The 19109-nt window shown below is 40.2% G+C and overlaps 1 protein-coding gene across 8 annotated transcripts in view; it reads right to left on the bottom strand.

Annotated features, from left to right (window-relative positions):
• Positions 1–18071, bottom strand: part of SPTSSB (serine palmitoyltransferase small subunit B) — a 29472-nt gene extending 11401 nt beyond the window's left edge. For 2 of the 8 annotated variants that reach the window (XM_077488049.1, XM_077488051.1), the window contains exon 1: positions 17869–18071. The gene's annotated coding sequence lies outside the window, so the exon portion shown is untranslated. Of the gene's footprint in view, positions 1–1039; positions 1167–1263; positions 1463–17481; positions 17683–17868 lie in introns of those variants that run through there. The other 6 variants (XM_077488053.1, XM_077488052.1, XM_077488050.1 and 3 more) reach the window with 6 other exon arrangements.
• Positions 18072–19109: the final 1038 nt, after the last annotated feature.

Genomic DNA, 19109 nt, shown 5'->3' with positions numbered 1-19109 from the left:
CTCTGTATTGTCTTGTCTTGTAACAGTCTACCGGTCATATCAGCTTACCAGAACTTCAGAGATCTAATACAATGGGAGGTAGAAAATAATTTGACATGCAATAAAACACTTGAAGGAGAACATACTAAAAGCTAAAAAAAAGAAGTACAGTATTATGATTATTGGTAGCTCATATACTATATAAAGAAGGACTTCTCTATTCTTGCATCATTTTTGGAATCAGGTAAGCTTTAGTAGAAAGTTGAACAAACACCAAATTTTTCTAACATTTACTCAATGTCCAGTGATCCCTGGTGTATATACAGTTGTGCCCATAAATGTACACTGTTGATTGATAATGAATGGCTTCAGCCAAACACTAACCATGAGTGCAAGAAAAACTTGTGTTATTCATATTCTCTGAAAAATGGCCAAGAAATCAAATTCTGCCAGGGTATGTAAACTTATGAGCACAACTGTAGTATGTACTGAATCGAATGGATCCTGCCCTACTTTCTAACATCTACTGAGTGCCCATTGATGCTGGGTGTAAATAGTATGTACTGAACCAAAGCGATCAGTATGTAGAATCCTGCCCAGTTACAATTTGGCATATTTTCACAAAAGACTGTTCAGCATGGCTTAAGGAAGTTTGCAGTTTTATCAGTTAGGTAAATTGTCCAGTTATTATAATACATCTTAAAACCAAGTATAAAAGTCTCTCCTAGCCAATGTATTAAAACAACCGTAGACTACAGAAGTTATTTGCTGTAGTGCCTGGCTTTAGAGAACACTTCCATTTTAGCAAGTTTTTTTTTTTCTAGACTAATTGTATGTTTTTGTGTAAAAGGTTTTCAGAACCTAAGAAAATACACCTGTGTAAAAAAAAAAAAAAAAATGCATTTGAAAAAAAAACCAAAAAAAAAAAACCCGACATCTCACAGTAACCTTGCCCAGCAAATGAAATGAAAATCTGAATAGTTGTGAGCAACACATTCAAAAGCCAATATATGATCAAAGTTATTACAAGTGAAGTGCATGCTTTTTTGAAAGGCGTTACCTTTTACCAAGTTCCAGTGCAGTCTGTAAATTAATACACAGGTAACAGTTTGTAATCCTGACTTTAAGACCAGCTACCATAGGTGTTGTCAGCAACATAATGACATATCTGCTAATGCTCATTGTTACTTGTCTACGGATGCTTCAGAGAAAGAAAAAAACAAAAAACAAAAAAACCAGACAAAACATCAAGTGAATCAAATAAACATGTCTTGTGTGACTAACCTTGGAACTGCAGCTTCGGTGTACTGATGACAGGGAAAAGCAGGCACTGGATAGGATTTGATTTAAATGCCCAACATATCAATGAACTCCCATAACACAACGAATGAACTTGCACAACACCACAACAAACATTAAGAGTCACGGCAACCAAGAATTGCTACATATATAAAAACAACCATCACCAAAAGGAAGGCAAGCAAAAAAGAGAGTGAAATCCTTGCATGCCTGAAAACTTGACAGACAAGTTTCTCCATTCAGATCTTGAAAATCTAGTTTTAACTGTTACACTGAGGCTATACATAATACTGTGCTTGACCAGTGTAGCCCAGATGTCCCCAACCTTCTTAAACTGCCCAACCACTCATACTCCACCAACCCCCCTCTTACCATTCTAAATTAATGAGACCACAGCTGAATTTGGAGTATAACTGGCCATAGCAGCCTTTTATTAAAATATCAATAACTCTAAACTTTTAAACATAACATCTGTAACGACAACTTTTCACCCTCAGTCTGCTGGTCTTTGACAGCACCCCGAACTTCACACTTCTTCCACCACTACACTGCGGGACCTTTTTCCATGATAGGCCTCCAGCCGTACCACCAGCTTGGAGACAACCCCCTTCCCACAGTGAAACTATTACCATATTCCAGCTAACCTTTATACGAGTGGAAATATTGGGGGGCTTCTCGGTAGTATGTGCCCCTCTGGTGTATTCCATTAGGTTTTCTGACACCATCAAAAGACCAAAAACACAGCCACAGCCCACAAGGATAACAACTTAACCTTATGGGCCTCTCCACACCCGCTGAATCCCATCTTGCAGACCCAGCCTCCACAGGTCAATCCCCACTGCCGAGAGGTAAACCCCATCTCCTCTTAAATACAGGCCAACATTGGATTTCAACTCGATGTGTCGATGACCATACCCCGATTCCTAGAAACAAATCTGCCCACCACTTTGTTAATTTTTATGTAAGCCTTGCTACAGATCGTGCCATGTGCCAAGCCTTCCGAGCAATGATGTCGGACCGCAATGTCGTCGGACCTGTATGGCATGAAAAGCCGTGCAGAGTTTCAGGAAGTACAATTTCACATCCAAAATCAGTTCTCTGATGGACCTGACCCCCAAAACGTTTCCCCCAAAATGTCTGGTGTCCGGTCCAGCCTGGCATGGCATAACGGTGCACTTCCAGCACCTCCCTACCCTACATCATCCCCGGTATCCCCAGCCAGCAAATACAAGCCATCCTCCTAGAGATACCTAGCTGTCTGCCATCTGGTCCAACATCAGCTCTCCTGGCCCCCCAAAAAACATAGGCATGCCCCATAATCCAGACGAGGCATGTGTGCATGCCATCTGAAATACAAATGACAGAACACTACATAGCACCAACACTCTAACATTTTTACCGCACCACAGATGATGAACACAGAACAAACTGAAAGTACCCTTGTTCTCCCCCTGTGCATTCCCCCCTACTCAGCCAACAGATGCGGCCGAATGTACCTCTGAAATCTCTTTGATTCCCACCTAATTCTCTTTACTGCTGCCTCAACAAACCCACAGCGGGCCATCTCTGTGGCCTCCCCGACATGGAAGAAGTGCGAGGCGTATTGTGTGTAATCCGAACCTGCTGCCCGACGGCTTTTCCGAAAAACTGCAACAAAATGAAACGTCGATAAATGACCCATCCCCGTGTATCAAGAACGAGCCTTTTATGTCTGGGCAAACCGCCAAGAACTTCCGCAACGCCCCCACTGGGCAAACCGGAAAAAAACCCAGCAATGGAAACAGCTGCACACTCGCTCCTTTTCCCTTTTGGTCCGTCTTCGATCTCCACAGCCGTAACAAGACACCATTATCCACACAATTCATGTTCTGGGACACAAATCCACCTGCTACTACCTTAGACGGGCTTACTAACTTCCCAACACAAAATGCCACCCAAAATAAAGAGACCTCGTGATCCAATGTACACAAGGATCCTAAATGACCACAAATGGCCTGAAGATTCTAAAATTAAAACTAGATGCCTAGTGTCCTTGTGCCCATGAACCTTCCTATAACCCTTAACTGCCTGTCGTACCCAAAAATCCTTTGTGAAATCCGCCATGCCTCGTAACTTGAAGAAAAAAAAGGTAAGACCAGCCAATTTCTGTTCAATGGCAGACACCGAACCCCCCATTCCACGTTTCTACTGGAGGTAAAATAAAAAAAAAAAAAAAAAAAAAAAGGAAGAAGGGGTCAGTAATAGACCTGCCGCTCAGCACTGTTATGTGTCCCCACACCACAAAAAAAAAAAAAAAAGTTATTGATTAGTAAGTTGGCGCTGCATTTAACAAAGATGGTGGAACCCTTCAATGTATGGAAATCTCAATAAACTTCAATATTACCAAAATAACGGTCTCTGTGATACGCAACTTTACATTTAATACACAACTGAAAATAAGACATACCATATGAAACTTAGCAGGGATGGTGGAAACCCCTCCTATAGATATTTGCCACATATATTAACCTCAAGTGCAACAACCTTTTATTTGAGAGGTTCCCACCATTATAGCACTTTGGATTTTTTTTTTTGACAGTTTCTATCTGGCACATCCCCACGTTATCCACTGCACTACCCGCATGTCCTCTTTTCGGATCGATGCCATGGGTTCCTTTGAGACATATTTTCTACCATTGATATACCTTTCTATGTTTATTATTGACTGCCTCCTTTTCTTCAAGCTCCTGAAGAAGCGTTTTTTCCTGAAACATGTAGAGCTATTGTTTTATGTTACAATCTATGATAGAAGTATTTGATGTGTTTGATCCATATTGGAGAGGTTTAGTCGTTCACTGCAATTGACAGTATTTTGAATGTCTTTCATGTAATATATGTTTAATAAAATGTATTTTATTTTTCTATAATTGGTGCCTCTACAAAAAGTGAAGGAAATGTCCCAGTTGGGTTTTGAATTGCAGCAATAAAGTCAAAAATTAGAAAAAATGGTTTATTACAACAATAAAGTTACATTGGCATGACCAGTAATATGAGCTCTGCAATGAGATTTGAGATAGATTATATATATATATATATATATAGATAGAATACATAGAAACAACTGCTAAACAGTGTATGTTAAAACATTACAGAATCTGGGACAGAAATCATGCCTCTTTTTCGACCATATGTATTGTCTGTCTTCTTCAGGGGAAAAACATTATAGATTTCTAGAAAATATAGCATATGAGTAAGTATATAAAAAATGTGTAAACAATAACACATAGGTTCACAAGTAGTATATAAGAACAAATTACCACTGACAGCAGTAAGACAGACCACTCAGTTGTATGCCTTGAAACATCATTCGAGGATCCAGATCGCACCACTTTCCCATTTTTTCGCAATTGGTGCCTCTAAAGTCAAATTTTTCCATGTGCTTTATTTTAATTTATTGATATCGCTAGAAAAATAAAAGGCTTTTAACCACATCCATACTGGGTCCATTCTAGCACTCCTCTCCTACATGTAAACGTCATAATATTTTTGCTATAAAATTAGTCAGAACCTACAAACATAATTAATAATAAATATATAAATCAGTTACTCTATGGAATAAAATGGCGGTCATTGCAACTTTTTATCGCGCACGGTATTTACGCAACAATTTTTCAAATGTGGTTTTTTTTACGATTTAAAAAAAAAATAGTATAACAAAAACATCAAGATAGACCAATTTTTAATATAATGTGAAAGATGATGTTATGCCGAGTAAACAGATACCAAACACGTCACGCTTTAAAATTGCGCACATTCATGGAATGACGTCAAACTTCAGCACTTTCCTTAGGCGACACTTTACATTTTTTTACAGGTTACAGGTTTAGAGTTACAGAGGAGGTCTAGTGCTAGAATTATTGCTTTGGCTCCAACTCACGCGGTGATACTTCACATGTGTGGTTTGCATGGCGTTTACATGTGTGGGTGGGAAAAACGTGTGCGTTCGCTTCTGAGCACAAGCTACTGGGGACAGTGGCGTTTTAAAAAATGTTTTTATTTTACTTTATTTTTTTTACAACATTTTTTTTTGATCACTTTTATTCCTATTGCAAGGAATGTAAACATCCCTTGTAATAGGAATCATACGTGACAGGTCCTCTTTATGGAGAGATGCGGGGTCATTAAGACCCCGCATCTCTCCTCCAGGCTGGAAAGCACGAGATTGGAAAAAAAATCCACAATCTCCTGCTTACCAGCCACGATCGCGGCTTTGCTTACATCCGAGGCTCGGATATGACGTCATAATATGATGTAATAATAATGTCATGCCCGGGCCTCCAATGCTCCTCATTCAGAGGCGGCCAATTCTTTATCCAGGTCCCCAATGGCATGTGAAGCTCGGAGAAGCACCCGATGGCGATGGGAGGGGGGATATCCTCCTGTAAGAACGATCAAGCGGTGGAATTGCCACTATGATCATCCTTATGGTGCACAGAATCGCTGGTGGAAAACAAGGATATCTGAATGATGCCTGTAGCTGCAGGCATCATTCAGATATTCCCACTGAAATTCCAGGATGTCATACAATGTCCTTGGGCGGGAAGTGGTTAAAATACGTTTGGCAGAACTCCATCAGCATCACCAGCAAAACAGCTTCATTATTATCCCATTAATGAAAAAGAGAATGTGCGCTGCATTTATAGATTTCATAATTTGCCATGTCACGAATGTTAATTCTCCATTACGAACGCTAGTTTACAAGACTGACCGCTTCTGGCTCATCCTTGCTTCCGAGCATGCGTGTTTGTACTTTGGACATTTGTCTGATGGACCTGTGTACACACGATCGGAAAACAGACATTAGTCCACAGAAAATTTATAAGCCTGCCATCCAACATTTGTCCGCTGAAAATCCGACAATTGTCTGATGAATTTTCTTCCAACAGTCTGTCATCACGCAATTCCCGACGGAAAATCCGATCACGTGTACGAGGCTTTAGTCTACAACCGTCTTAACTCCTACCTCAGTGAAAATAACATTCTTGACCCCTTACAGTCTGGCTTTTGCTCGCAGCACTCCACGGAAACTGCCTTACTAAAACTCACTAACGATTTACTAACTGCTAAAACCAACAGACAGGACTGCATACTCCTACTACTTGACCTCTCTATGGCCTTTGATACCCTTTGACCACCCACTCCCTCTCAAACTACATTCCTTTGGCCTCCGAGATTCTGCTCCATCCTGGTTCTCTGCCTACCACAACTATCTCCACCTCTTCATTGCCCCTTTCTGTGGGGGTCCCCCAAGGCTCTGTTCTTGGACCCCTTCTCTTCTCTATCTACACCTCCTCCCTTGGTCACTTCGTAACTGCCCAAGGCTTCCAATACCACTTATACGCCGCTGACAAAAAAATCTGTCTACTCACCTACTCCTTCAGTCTCCTCTCGCATTACTAATTTACTGATATATCAACATGGATGTCTCAACACTTCCTTAAACTAAATCTCTCTAAAACTGAGCTGAGCTATTAATATCCCCCCCACCCACGGCCCCCCTCCATGACTTTTCCATTAAAAAAAATCGACAATGCAAGCATTAGTCCCTCCCCTCACACCAGGGTACTAGGTGTAATCCTAGACTCTGACTTTTCATTTCAGCCTCAAGCCCAATTGTTGTCAAAAGTTTGTAGAATTCCCCTCCGTAACATTAAGCTCCTCATTCACTCCCTTGTTTTCTCTCACCTTGACTATTGCAACTCCCTTCTCATTGGCCTGCCTCTCCATAGGCTATCCCCTCTTCAGTCTATCATGAATGCTACTGCCAGACTTATACACCTTACCAACCGCTCAGTGTTTGCCAACCCTCTCCTCCAATCCCTACACTAGCTCTCAATCACCCAGTGAATTAAATTCAAAATACTAAACACAACATTCACAACTCTGCCCCGAGCTACTCACCAAATCTTGTCTCCAAATATAACCCAAATCGTCCTTTCTGCTCTTCTCAAAGACCTCCTACTCTCAAGCTCTCTCGTCTCCTCCTCCCATGCTCGTCTCCAGAGCCTCTCTCATCCTCTGGCACTCGCTACCTCAACCTGTCTGGCTATCCCCTACTTTTGCTACCTTCAGGTGATCCCTGAAAACTCATCTCTTCAGAGAAGCCTATCATGTCTCCAACTAATCCTTTACCATTTCCATCAGCTCATTCCCCACAATTACAACCTTTTGTACCACCTGCTCCACCCTATTAGATTATAACCTCTTAAACCTTGTGTATGTTATTGTATTATAAATGTATTGTAAAGCACTGGGTAAACTCTTGGCGCTATATAAATCTAGTTCTATCTAAAAATTTTTATATATATATATATATATATATATATATATATATATATATATATATGTATTTTACACGCACACGTGTTTGAGCTTTGATGTGCTCAGTAAACTACGGAAGGCACACGAAGGACTCCGGACGCCCTCTGCTGGACAAGGAGAGATGCTGTTCCCCGAGGATACTGAATACTGGAAGGTGTTATGTTTTTTGTTTAAAAAAAAAAAAAAAAAAAAAAAAAAAAAAAAAAAAAGGAAGGTCAGTAGAAATTCAGTAGAAATTATATGAGAATTCCAAGCATCCTGCAGCATTAAAGCATGTAAAACCTCCCGAAAGCATGCATGGGGTAAGTGGACATATGCTATAACATACAAAACATACGCAGCACTATAACCTTGGTAATTAATAAGACTGTGGAAGACCCCCTATTTAGTATACAAGTGGGAGGCAGATATCCACATCTCAGCGCATAACTGAGCAAACTAGCAAGTTACGTGCTATAAAATGACCCACACAAAATAATAAAAAAAAAAAAAGAAAAAAAGAGAGTTTCATATATTATGTAAATCTTTCGGAATAACAGTGAAAAGTGGAGAGGAAAAATGAGCGGGGAGAGAGTAGAATAATGGTGTATTATTGTAAACCGGACTGCAACATTGTGATATTGCGACTGTAAGAAAACATAAATCGCATTGCAGGGGGTTGCGGAAGGTTACAAATACTATCAGATAGCACTCAGAACGAATGAAGATTGAGCCTAGATACAACTAGGATGAGAGACTCTCTAAATAGGTATTAAGGAGGTAATCCAACAAAGAGAGGGAAAAAAAAAAAAGAAAAAGGAAGAGATCTATATAAATAATAGTAACAAGGGCGTCCCGCCATTTCTGTGACAGATGAAGGGAAAATCAACAAAGTCAGGGACTATCCCGAAATCGCCTCGCCGGAGCTTGGTCACTAGCCCCGGCGCAATGAATAAATACGTCACACAGACAGTGACAACGGACAAACAAGCTGAAAAGCAACAATATACAAGAATCCAACAGGCTGAGAACCGAGACAAAAGGGAAAGAGAAAGAGATAAGAAAGATAAAGAGAAAAGAAAGCATCAAACGCAAAACCTCTCCGCACAAGATCTGGAAACACTACCCGATATACCACCTGAGGACGAGTCAGACCAAATAATTGAATCAGACCGGGAGATGGAAACTACGCTAACCCGTCTGACTCAACAAGATAATCTTCAAGTACTGCCCACTAAAAATGAGATAATTTCCATGTTTGCAGCCCTGGAAAATACTATGAAAACCGAAATAGAAAGATTACATAAAAATCTCGGACATATTTTGGAAAGGGTAGAAGAGGTGGAAAAAAAAAATGAAAAGGATACGAATACAATAAAGAAATTAGAAGCAGAAATACAATATCTAAAAAAAGCACAACAAGACCAAGCATACAAAGTCGAAGATCAAGAAAACAGAGACAGAAGAAAAAATTTAAGAATACGTGGAGTCCCAGACGCACAACAACGAGAGGACCTTACAGATATAATTAAGAAGATCTGTAACCCCTTAATGAATAAAGATATAACTAATGAGATAAATATAGAAAGGGCGCATAGAGTAAGGAAACCCAAGGGTCTCCCACAACAAATGCCACGGGATATTATAGTGCGATTTCAAAACGAAGAAGAAAAATATCAAGTATGGAGAAATATAAGATCAAAAGCACCACTAAGATATGAAGGAAATTATATTTAGATATTTCAGGATCTTTCACAAGAAACCCTAATGCCCCGTACACACGAGAGGGATTAAGTCTGACAGACTTCCGACGGAGTTCTAGCGGAGTTCCGCCGGAGTTCTGGCGGACTTTTCGACCGAACGGACTTGACCACACACCATCACACCAAACTCCGACGGAGTCGAACGTGATGACGTACGACTGGATTCGACGTAGGAAGTTCATAGACAGTAGCCAATAGCTGCCCTAGCGTCGGTTTTAGTCCGTCGGAGTAGCACACACACGAGCGAATTTTTCGAAGGGGACCGGGTCCGGCGGAGTTCCGTCTGCAAAATTTGAAGCATGCTTCATTTCTAAAGTCCGTCAGACTTTTGCGAAGCTAAAGTCCGTTGCAGCCCACACACGAGCGGATAGTCCGCCGGACTCAGTCCGTCGGAGTTTGGATGTCGAAAAGTCCGCTCGTGTGTACGGGGCATAAGGAGGAGAAGAGCCCTAAAACCGTTACTGACAGTGTTGACAGAGGATGGAGTGCAATATAATTGGGGCTTCCCTGCATGCTTAATAGGGAAAAAAAAATGGTCGGACAGCAAGACTGAGACATTTAGATGAAATAACAGAATTCTGTAGTAAATTAGATGTTCCAGTACCGGGGGGGGGGGGGGGGGGGAACTAGTCCTACCCCCCCTTCTGAGAAGAGAGGGGGGGTGGACAAGAGAGATATGAAATATTGAAGGGATGGGGTCCCAATTGTTTAGAAGTCTTCTCCGGTTCGTCTCCCCTTAGCCCCTCCCCCTCCCTCCCTCTGGCTTTTGTCTCGGGGGGGATGGGGGACGGGATGCCCCTGGCGTGCGGGATTACCACCTCGCTAATAAAAGGCGAGATGGATGAAGGCACTGCCAAACCGAATTCCACCCCAGGGCCACGGGACAAATGGAACGAGGGTGTTTCGGATAAAAGGTCCCGGACCAGTGGGTCAATTTTACATCAAAAGAGGGGGCAGGGAGCAGGTAGGGGGGGAAGGGTGGGAGGGAACAATCTGTTGACTGGGATCCACTGCTGGTAGTAAGAAAAAGTTTAGCCTGGTATAATGCTGGAATTTAAAATAGCAACATATAATGTGAGAGGAATGAATTCTCCAAAGAAAAGGTATAATATTCTTAGGGATTTTCTGTAGATATTGTTTTTTTACAAGAAACGCACCTAGATTCCAACATTAAGTTAAATACAGTAAGGTTTCCAACGTGGTATTATGCAGATACTCCATGTAGGGGCTCTAGGGGAGTAGCAATTGGGATCTCTAAAAATGTTAATTGGAAAGTGGACGAAATGAAAGTGGACCCAGAGGGGAGGTTCCTATTCCTGAAAGGAAATAAAGAAAAAAAAAGATATACATTAGTGAACATCTATTGTCCCAACAATGGTCCAAAAAAAGATTTAAACCGAATTTTGAATATACTAGAAACATACAAACAGGGCCATACCATCTTGGGTGGGGACCTAAATTTTGCTATGGACCCGCCCATAGATAGTACATCACAGGGTCTCTTACAGGAAAATAAACAACATAGAATCCTAAAAAAGAGAATGTATACACTACAACTAATGGACACTTGGAGAATATTTAATCTGGAAAAAAAAGATTATACATATTATTCTTTAGCCCATGACATGTATGTGAGATTGGACTATATATATGTAGACCATGAATTGTTAGATAATATAATAGAGGCTAAAATAGGAACTATAACCCTATCGGATCATGCGCCTGTAATAATAAAATTTAAAGACCCAGGAAGGGAGAACAGTAAAGGGGCATGGAGATTAAATGAGTCTCTATTAGAAAACGTGAAAACTGAGAACATCATAAAAAGAGAGATTGAACAATATTTCATAATTAACGAAACAGATGAGATCCCAAAGGTTACTCTCTGGGAGGCACATAAAGCCCTAGTCAGGGGGAAATTAATTTCCATAGGTGCATGGAAAAAAAAAGAAAGTGAAAAGAAGCTAAATGAATTAAAAAAAGAACTTTATGTATTAGAACAAAAGCATAAGAGCCAACTGGATAATAATATATATATATATATATATATATATAAAGAGATTATCTATAAACGTACTCAATTAAACGACAGGATGGAACTAGAAGCAAGGAAAACATATAAAAATTTAGCCAAAGAAAGGTATATGTGGGGAAATAAAACGGGGAAACATTTGGCGAGACTAGTAAGGGAAAAAAAAAGCCATATATTATATAGAAAAGATTAAAAATGCGCAAGGGGAAATAAAATATAGAACATCAGAGATAGCAAACGCATTCAAAACATATTATAGCGCCCTGTATTCAATCAGGAATATTGAGACAGAAAAACAGAAGGGGATTAGAAAAATTAAAATTCAAGAATATTTGAGGGAGATAGATTTACCTAAAATAACCCCAGAGATGTCTAAAAGTCTAGAGGACCCGATTACCCCAGAAGAAATCGAGAACGCAATAAAGGAAATGCCGAATGGGAAAAGCCCAGGACCAGATGGTTTCACCATCAGGTACTACAAAAAATTTAAACAACAGTTGGTTCCCGAGCTATGCAAATTTTGGAATAAACTGGCAGATGAGGAGGTTCTGAGGAAAGAATCACTCCTGGCAAATATCACACTTATTCCAAAACCCGGTAAAGATAGTTCTATCTGTTCTAACTATCGTCCAATAGCGCTATTGAACACGGATACCAAACTATATGCAAAGGTACTAGCGACGAGGATAAAAAATCTACTTCCAGAATTGATCAATGGCGATCAAGTAGGATTTGTACCAGGCAGAGAAGGCCGAGACAACAGCCTCCGAACTCTTTTATTAATGGGGAAGAACAAAGAAACCAAACCCCCAGTGATTTTAATTTCGATCGATGCCGAAAAGGCTTTTGATTGAGTGGATTGGTGCTTCATAATGGAAACCTTATAGAAGATAGGCCTAGGCCCAAGAATGTTGAAATGGATAAATAATTTATACACTCATCCGTCAGCTAGAGTGGGGGGGGGAATGGGAGTATATCGTCCGCATTTGATATGCTAAATGGTACAAGGCAGGGGTGCCCCCTCTCGCCCTTACTATACGTGATAGCTTTGGAGCCACTATTAGCAAAGATTCGTAATACCCTGATATAAGAGGAATAAGAATGGGGGGTGAAGAACATAAAGTGGCTGCATATGCGGATGACATAATCCTATATATGACCAACCCCCGAATGTCGTTACCTGGACTCATAACAGAAATTAGAGACTATGGTGCCCTTTCTAATTTTAAAATAAATCCAATTAAAACAGTTATTTTGAACGTAGGATTAGACATCTGGGAAGAGGAAAAGATACGTCAAGAATTCCCTTTTACATGGGAAAAAAAAGAAATAACATATTTAGGGATTAAAATAACGAAGACATTTCAGGGGCTATATCAAGCTAACTACATCCCACTCGTAAACGAAATTAAAGCATTACTAGGGAGGATGAATAAAAGCACAATAACATGGATGGGAAGAGTTAATGTGTTGAAGATGGTGGTACTACCAAAAATGATATACAAAATGCAAATGCTTCCGATAAATATCCCAAATAGTTTCTTTAAAATAATAAGAACTTTATTTTTAAAATTTATATGGCAAAATAAAAAACCCAGGATAAAATATAATTTATTAACTAGAAAAAAAAATAGGGGCGGAATGGCACTACCAGACACATATAGATATTATCTTGCAATTATTCTAGCGAGATTGGTGGAATGGACAAATCTAAGCACTAAAAAGAAATGGGTAAAAATGGAGGAGACACTTAATGGTTCACAATTACAAAAAAACAATTTGGATCCCACCAAAATTTAGGCTAATTAGTAGTAGGACACACAAAATCACCTTAACGGCACTAAAAAAATGGGATACAATACACCGGAAAAATAAATGGGAATATAATTCACCACTAATCCCTTTAGAGGGTACGATTTTTTTTTATCCCAGGATACGGTACACAATTAGGGGAACAAACGAAGGGTTTACAAATCAAAGACGTCACGCGGGATGGGAAAATAATGCCAAAACAAGAATTAAGAAGCATAGCTGGCAAATATTAAGGGATTGGGAATACCTACAGATTCAACATTTTATTAACTCTATCCCAAAACCAATAAGAAACGAAAATAGGTTAACACCAATAGAAAAATTATGTACGGGGAAAACAGTAATAAAACACTGTGTCTCACAGCTATATGATCGTCTCCCGGAAATAGAGGGCCAAGGTAGTATACCACCTATAGTTGAATGGGAAAAAGACTTGGCCTTTAAAGTTGACGAGACCCAAATGATCAACTCCGTGCATGATTACGTATCCGACACAAGATCAATAGAGGCTAATTACAAATGCCTTATGAGATGGCACTTAACACCAGATAAATTACATAGAATAGATCCCTCCAAATCTAAGCTATGCTGGAGAGAATGTAAATTACCGGGAACAATATTCCACTTTTGGTGGGAATGCCCAGAAATAAAACAATACTGGCGAAAAATAATAGAATATATAGAAATAATAACAGGTGAAAGAATACCTCTAGCCCCCGGGGAGTGTTTGTTCCAAATGGCAGAAGAAAAAACCAGCAAGCAATTCAAGAAAAGAATAAAAAATACGTTAGTACCTGTTTTACTCAATGCGGCAAAAGCCATAATACCCAAAAACTGGTTACAGGTTAAAAAACCCCCAATCAGAGAATGGATACAAAGAATAGAATACATCAATAATATGGAATATCTAAGTAAAATGGAGGAAAATAAAATGAAAAGATACGGGGTAATGTGGGAAAAGTGGAGAATATTTAAAAAGACGAAACATTATATACAAGCATTAACAGAATAAAAAGCAGTGGATCCAGGGAGGGCCAACAGATTAGAGAAAAGAGGGTAGGGGGGGGAGGGGTAAAATAAATAAATAAAATAGTTTAGTAAACAAGATAAGGTATCTCAAATACAAATGTAAAAAGTAATTAATGAGATGCTAGTCTTATTCTTCCTTTCTGTAAGGTTTTTTCTCTTTTTTGTAATCAAGTAATAAATTGATATAAGTAACGTTGGGAAAAAAAAAAAAAAAAGAAAAGAAAATGAAAATATTGCCACAATGATGTTAAGAAAGAAGGATTGTGAAAGTCAAGCTGATAAGAATCTGTCAACTCAAAGAAACTTACTGAGATGGCAAAAAAAAACCACAACTCTGCCCCGAGCTACCAAATCTTGTCTCCAAATATAACCCAAATCGTCCTTTCCGCTCTTCTCAAAGACCTCCTACTCTCAAGCTCTCTCGTCTCCTCCTCCCATGCTCGTCTCCAGAGCCTCTCTCATCCTCTGGCACTCTCTACCTCAACCTGTCTGGCTATCCCCTACTTTTGCTACCTTCAGGTGATCCCTGAAAACTCATCTCTTCAGGGAAGCCCATCATGTCTCCAACTAATCCTTTACCATTTCCATCAGCTCATTCCCCACAATTACAACCTTTTGTACCACCTGCCCCACCCTATTAGATTATAACCTCTTAAACCTCGTGCATGTTATTGTATTATAAAGCACTGGGTAAACTCTTGGCGCTATATACATCTAGTTCTATCTAAAATTTTATATATATTTTACACACACGCACACGCACACATGTTTGAGCTTTGATGTGCACACCCTAATGCACTAGGCTGCACATGCCTATGGCTCTCTGCCATGGACAGAGTGTGCTGATCGGTCAGCTGCTGGTTTTCCAGCATGCACATCTGACAGAAGCCGGCCAAATGACCGACATATACACGGGCCAAATATCAGGCTTTAGGGTCCGTTCACACAAGCGGTTCGCACGGCAGACCCAGTTTTGCTCAGCGGGGGATTGATCTGCTGATCCCAGGTCCGTGTCAACTCATTCTGCTAGGACGGACCTGTCAGAGTCCCGCTGGAGACTGGAAAAAAAAAAAAAAAAAAGAAAAAAAAAAAAAAAGAAAAACGCCTGGCCGTTTTCATCCAACCCGCCAGACGGATGGAAAATAGGGTCTCCATCCGTCTGGATCTCACAGACTGGATTGGATAGCAGCGGGTGTCAGCAGACATGTCACCGCTGACATCGTCAGCTCCATATGGGTGAATAGAGGCTCCGATCAGGTTTGCCTGAAAAGCTGACATGCGGACCTGATCGGAAAGCCCATGTGAAAGGGGCCTTAGGGTGTCTCCACTCCAAAAGGTGGCTCCGTTACTCCTCCAGTAGACAGCAGCATTGTCATTCTGGGGGAGGGTAGTGTTAGATGTCCTAGTAGATTTAGGTGGAATTGACTAACACATTAAAACCAAACTCCAGCAAACACAGGTTTGTTTCCTTTTGGGGTAAACTTGGTGTAATAAAGTTGAAAAATAACAGGATTTACTGGCAGGGTCACCAGGTGAAAAAATAAAAATGGGAAACAAATACAGCAACCACATTGGTAATTGGTAAGCTGCAAAATATTACATTTTTGGATTTACTACCGCTAACAAGCTTTCAGGGTGCTGTGGAGAATTTGTTTTTATTATGGAGAGGATGAGGAGAGATCACGGAACCTGGACCCACTTTGATGTTGACTGCTACTAACTTATCATTGCGTGGTGACATTTTATCACACTGGCACCCTGGCATTATGCTGATAATTCAGTGCTATGGAAACAGAAGTCTTAATCTTGTAAGCAGGCACCAGCTTGGTAACACAAGGATGCAGTAGTGTAAGGCTCATATAACACTAAGTGCCCTAGATGCTTTCCCATTATACATTGTATTGTACATTATACGTAATCATTGCATGGAATCAAGGTGCAGATTTTAAAGGCAAACGGGCTGTTCACTTTGTAATGGACTTTTATCCTATGGACCTCCATCATTCAAATGTGTGCCTGCAAAAATTACGTTTTCTTTCCTGCATATGAATGGATATTTTTTAAAAACAACATTTTCAACACATTCATTAAGCTAAGGGAAATTGCCTTGCAAAGTAAATGGCTTATTTATCTTTAGTAATTAAATCCCTAAATTACCAACTAGTGCTTATACTCCGGTGTTCCAGTAGGACCACTAATGTATCAAAGGGTCCCAGCAGGGATAGTACCATGCAATGATTTTTCAATAGATTAAATATTGTGCAAGATAACATTAGGGCTGCCTAAGTCTTTAAGGGCACTTTCACACTTGGCCGTCGGGGGTTAAGGATGAACTCTGGCATGTTTGCATGCTCCACGTGCAGAGCCCGCCAGGAAGTCGGCGCATCGCAGCGCTAATCACAGGCAGTGAGACATTGCCCCGATGCGCGGTTGCAGAGATCGGGCAATGTCCCACTGCCTGTGATTAGCGCAGCACTGCGCCGACTTCCTGGCAGGCTCTGCACGTGGAGCATGCAAACACGCCTGAGCTCATCCCTATCAGTGGTAAAGCGCCTCTATTTTAAGCTGTGTTTTTTGGCCGAAAGTGGGGTGCTTTTAATCCCCACTAGTGTCTGAAAAAGCATTAAAAGTGCCTGCAAACCAGCGCTGCCTAAAGCTCTGCAAAGATGCTACTTGCAGGACTTTTTTTTTTTTTTTTTTTTTTTAACGTCCAGCAAGTGCACCGCTCCAGCATGAAAATCTTGGGCTTTCACACTGAAGTGACAGGAAAAGCGCTTTTTGGGCACTATTTTTAGCGCTATAGCGCCTCAGTGTGAAAGTAGCCTTAACAACCTCATAACTAAAATGTATAACTTTTAAATGCTAGGCTTGCATGTCTAGCAGGAAACCCATGGGTAAAGTCAGATTACTTAATACTAAATCTTGCTACAACTACTAAAACAAATTTAGGAAGAAAACAAGCAAAAAAAGTCTGCAAAAAATACCTTTGAAAACAATTATCCAGATAAAAATAATGTATGGGTTTAAATAACACAAACATTATAAAACAAATAGCTGCACATAGGTAAAAAAAAATGCAACTGTAAAAAAATAAAAAGGTCACAAAAATAGTGAAGTTACGCGAGTACATTCATAAACTTTATAAAAGGCAACTTATAGAAATAATTAAAGCATGCAATTAAAGTAGAAACATAAAATTACTTAAATTAAAGAACTTGATATATTCACCTGCTGCTACTGTATTTTGATGTGTTATGACCTTTGATCAGATACAGCAATTACTGATAGCATTGTTCCTATGTAACAAAGGCTGCTTAGAGAGACCTCACCTCTAAACTCCCACCAGTATAGTACAGAGCGGATCCACAGGGTGATTGCAGGTACAGAAGATGTGTGAAAAGTAAGTGGAACTGAATTGTGCTACTCAGGTGTGTATGTGCCCCTCCCAATTTCCTGCTGCTAGGAAAAAAAAAAAGCCTCCCATATAGAATACCTGCATCCAACCATTAAAAATGAACAAAAAGTAACCCATTATATTTAAATCAATGGAACATCTAGGATGCTCCAATATTGAGAATAGTTCAGACAGTAAAGTGGGATTTTCGGGTGTCTTACCAGCTGTAATTGTATAGAAGGCTGTGCTAGCTCTCAGACTGGACTGTTCAGTGTGCAGGGCTGAAAACTGCAGATCTGGCTCTCCTCTCCTATGTCAGTGCTACAACGCAGAAGTACTGCAGATAAGGTAGCAGTGCATCATCACAGGATTGCTATCTAGGCCTTTCCAGCTCAGGAGAGAAGGTGTGTGTGTGCTCTGCACTTAGCTGCATGTTTAAAAAGAAAACTTTAACCTATTTTCAAGCAGCAAGCATTTTATGTTAGGGAAAAGGTTGATTTCACGTTAAATGCCTTTTCATTTACTGTTTTATCTATGTATGCATTCCAAGGTACTGGAACTAAGTTACATGATTTCTTGGCTTGCAAATCATGATGCTGGCAGAAAAAAAAGAAGATCAGGCTTCATAAAAAAAATAAGAGATGCTATATATTAAATCTTGGGGCACGGGGGTGTATTGACTGTTCCTAGGGTACCCATGTGTAGCTACATTTCAGATGTGGTTAACTTAAAAGGTATTTCGTGGCTTGTTTCTGAAATAACTTTAACTTACATTTAGTATAGTTTATGTGCAAGTGGTCATGCAGCATCAACATTGCTCTTAAAAGGAATGCATATTAAATGCAGAGAATGTGTTAGAGACTCTCACAGACTGGAATGTAAAATGGCGATGGCATTGACAGAATAAAAATAGTATGGCTACACAGTGGTGGCCTATCCATCGGGGGCACACGAACATTGCCACCCCCCCCCCCCCCCCAGCAGTTAAAAAAATAAAAAAAAATAATAGTTTTTTTTAAAAGGGCTCTTTTAAAAAAAAAATAGAAAAAAAAATGTCCTTTTAAGTGCACTGTGTTGGGGCGCCGGACACGGTGCACTATGGGAAGCGCCATGTCAATGCAATCATGAGGTGCTTAATTTGCAGGATATTTACCTTCTCTGTGGTGCATTCCATCGTGCCAAACAACTACCTGTTTTGTTCTTCAAGTTAAGACCTTACTACCAGTTTCCCAAGTGACATCAGAAGCTCCATGGAAGGCACGGCCCGAGCAGAGCTGGTAAGTAAGGCTCTCATGCCGTGTACACACGAGCCGAATGTTGGTTGGCAAAAGCTCTGATGGTTCTCTCAACGGAATTCTGATGGGATTTCGCTCATGCTGTCTTGCCTACACACAGTCACACCAAATTCCGACCACCAAGAACACGGTGACGTACAACACGTATGATGGGACTAGAACAAATA

Source organism: Lithobates pipiens, unplaced genomic scaffold, assembly GCF_037356315.1.
Source record: "Lithobates pipiens isolate NorthernLeopardFrog02 unplaced genomic scaffold, aLitPip1_a1.2 Scaffold_18, whole genome shotgun sequence".
Lineage (NCBI taxonomy): Eukaryota > Metazoa > Chordata > Amphibia > Anura > Ranidae > Lithobates > Lithobates pipiens.
This window is presented reverse-complemented; position numbering and strand designations above follow the sequence as displayed.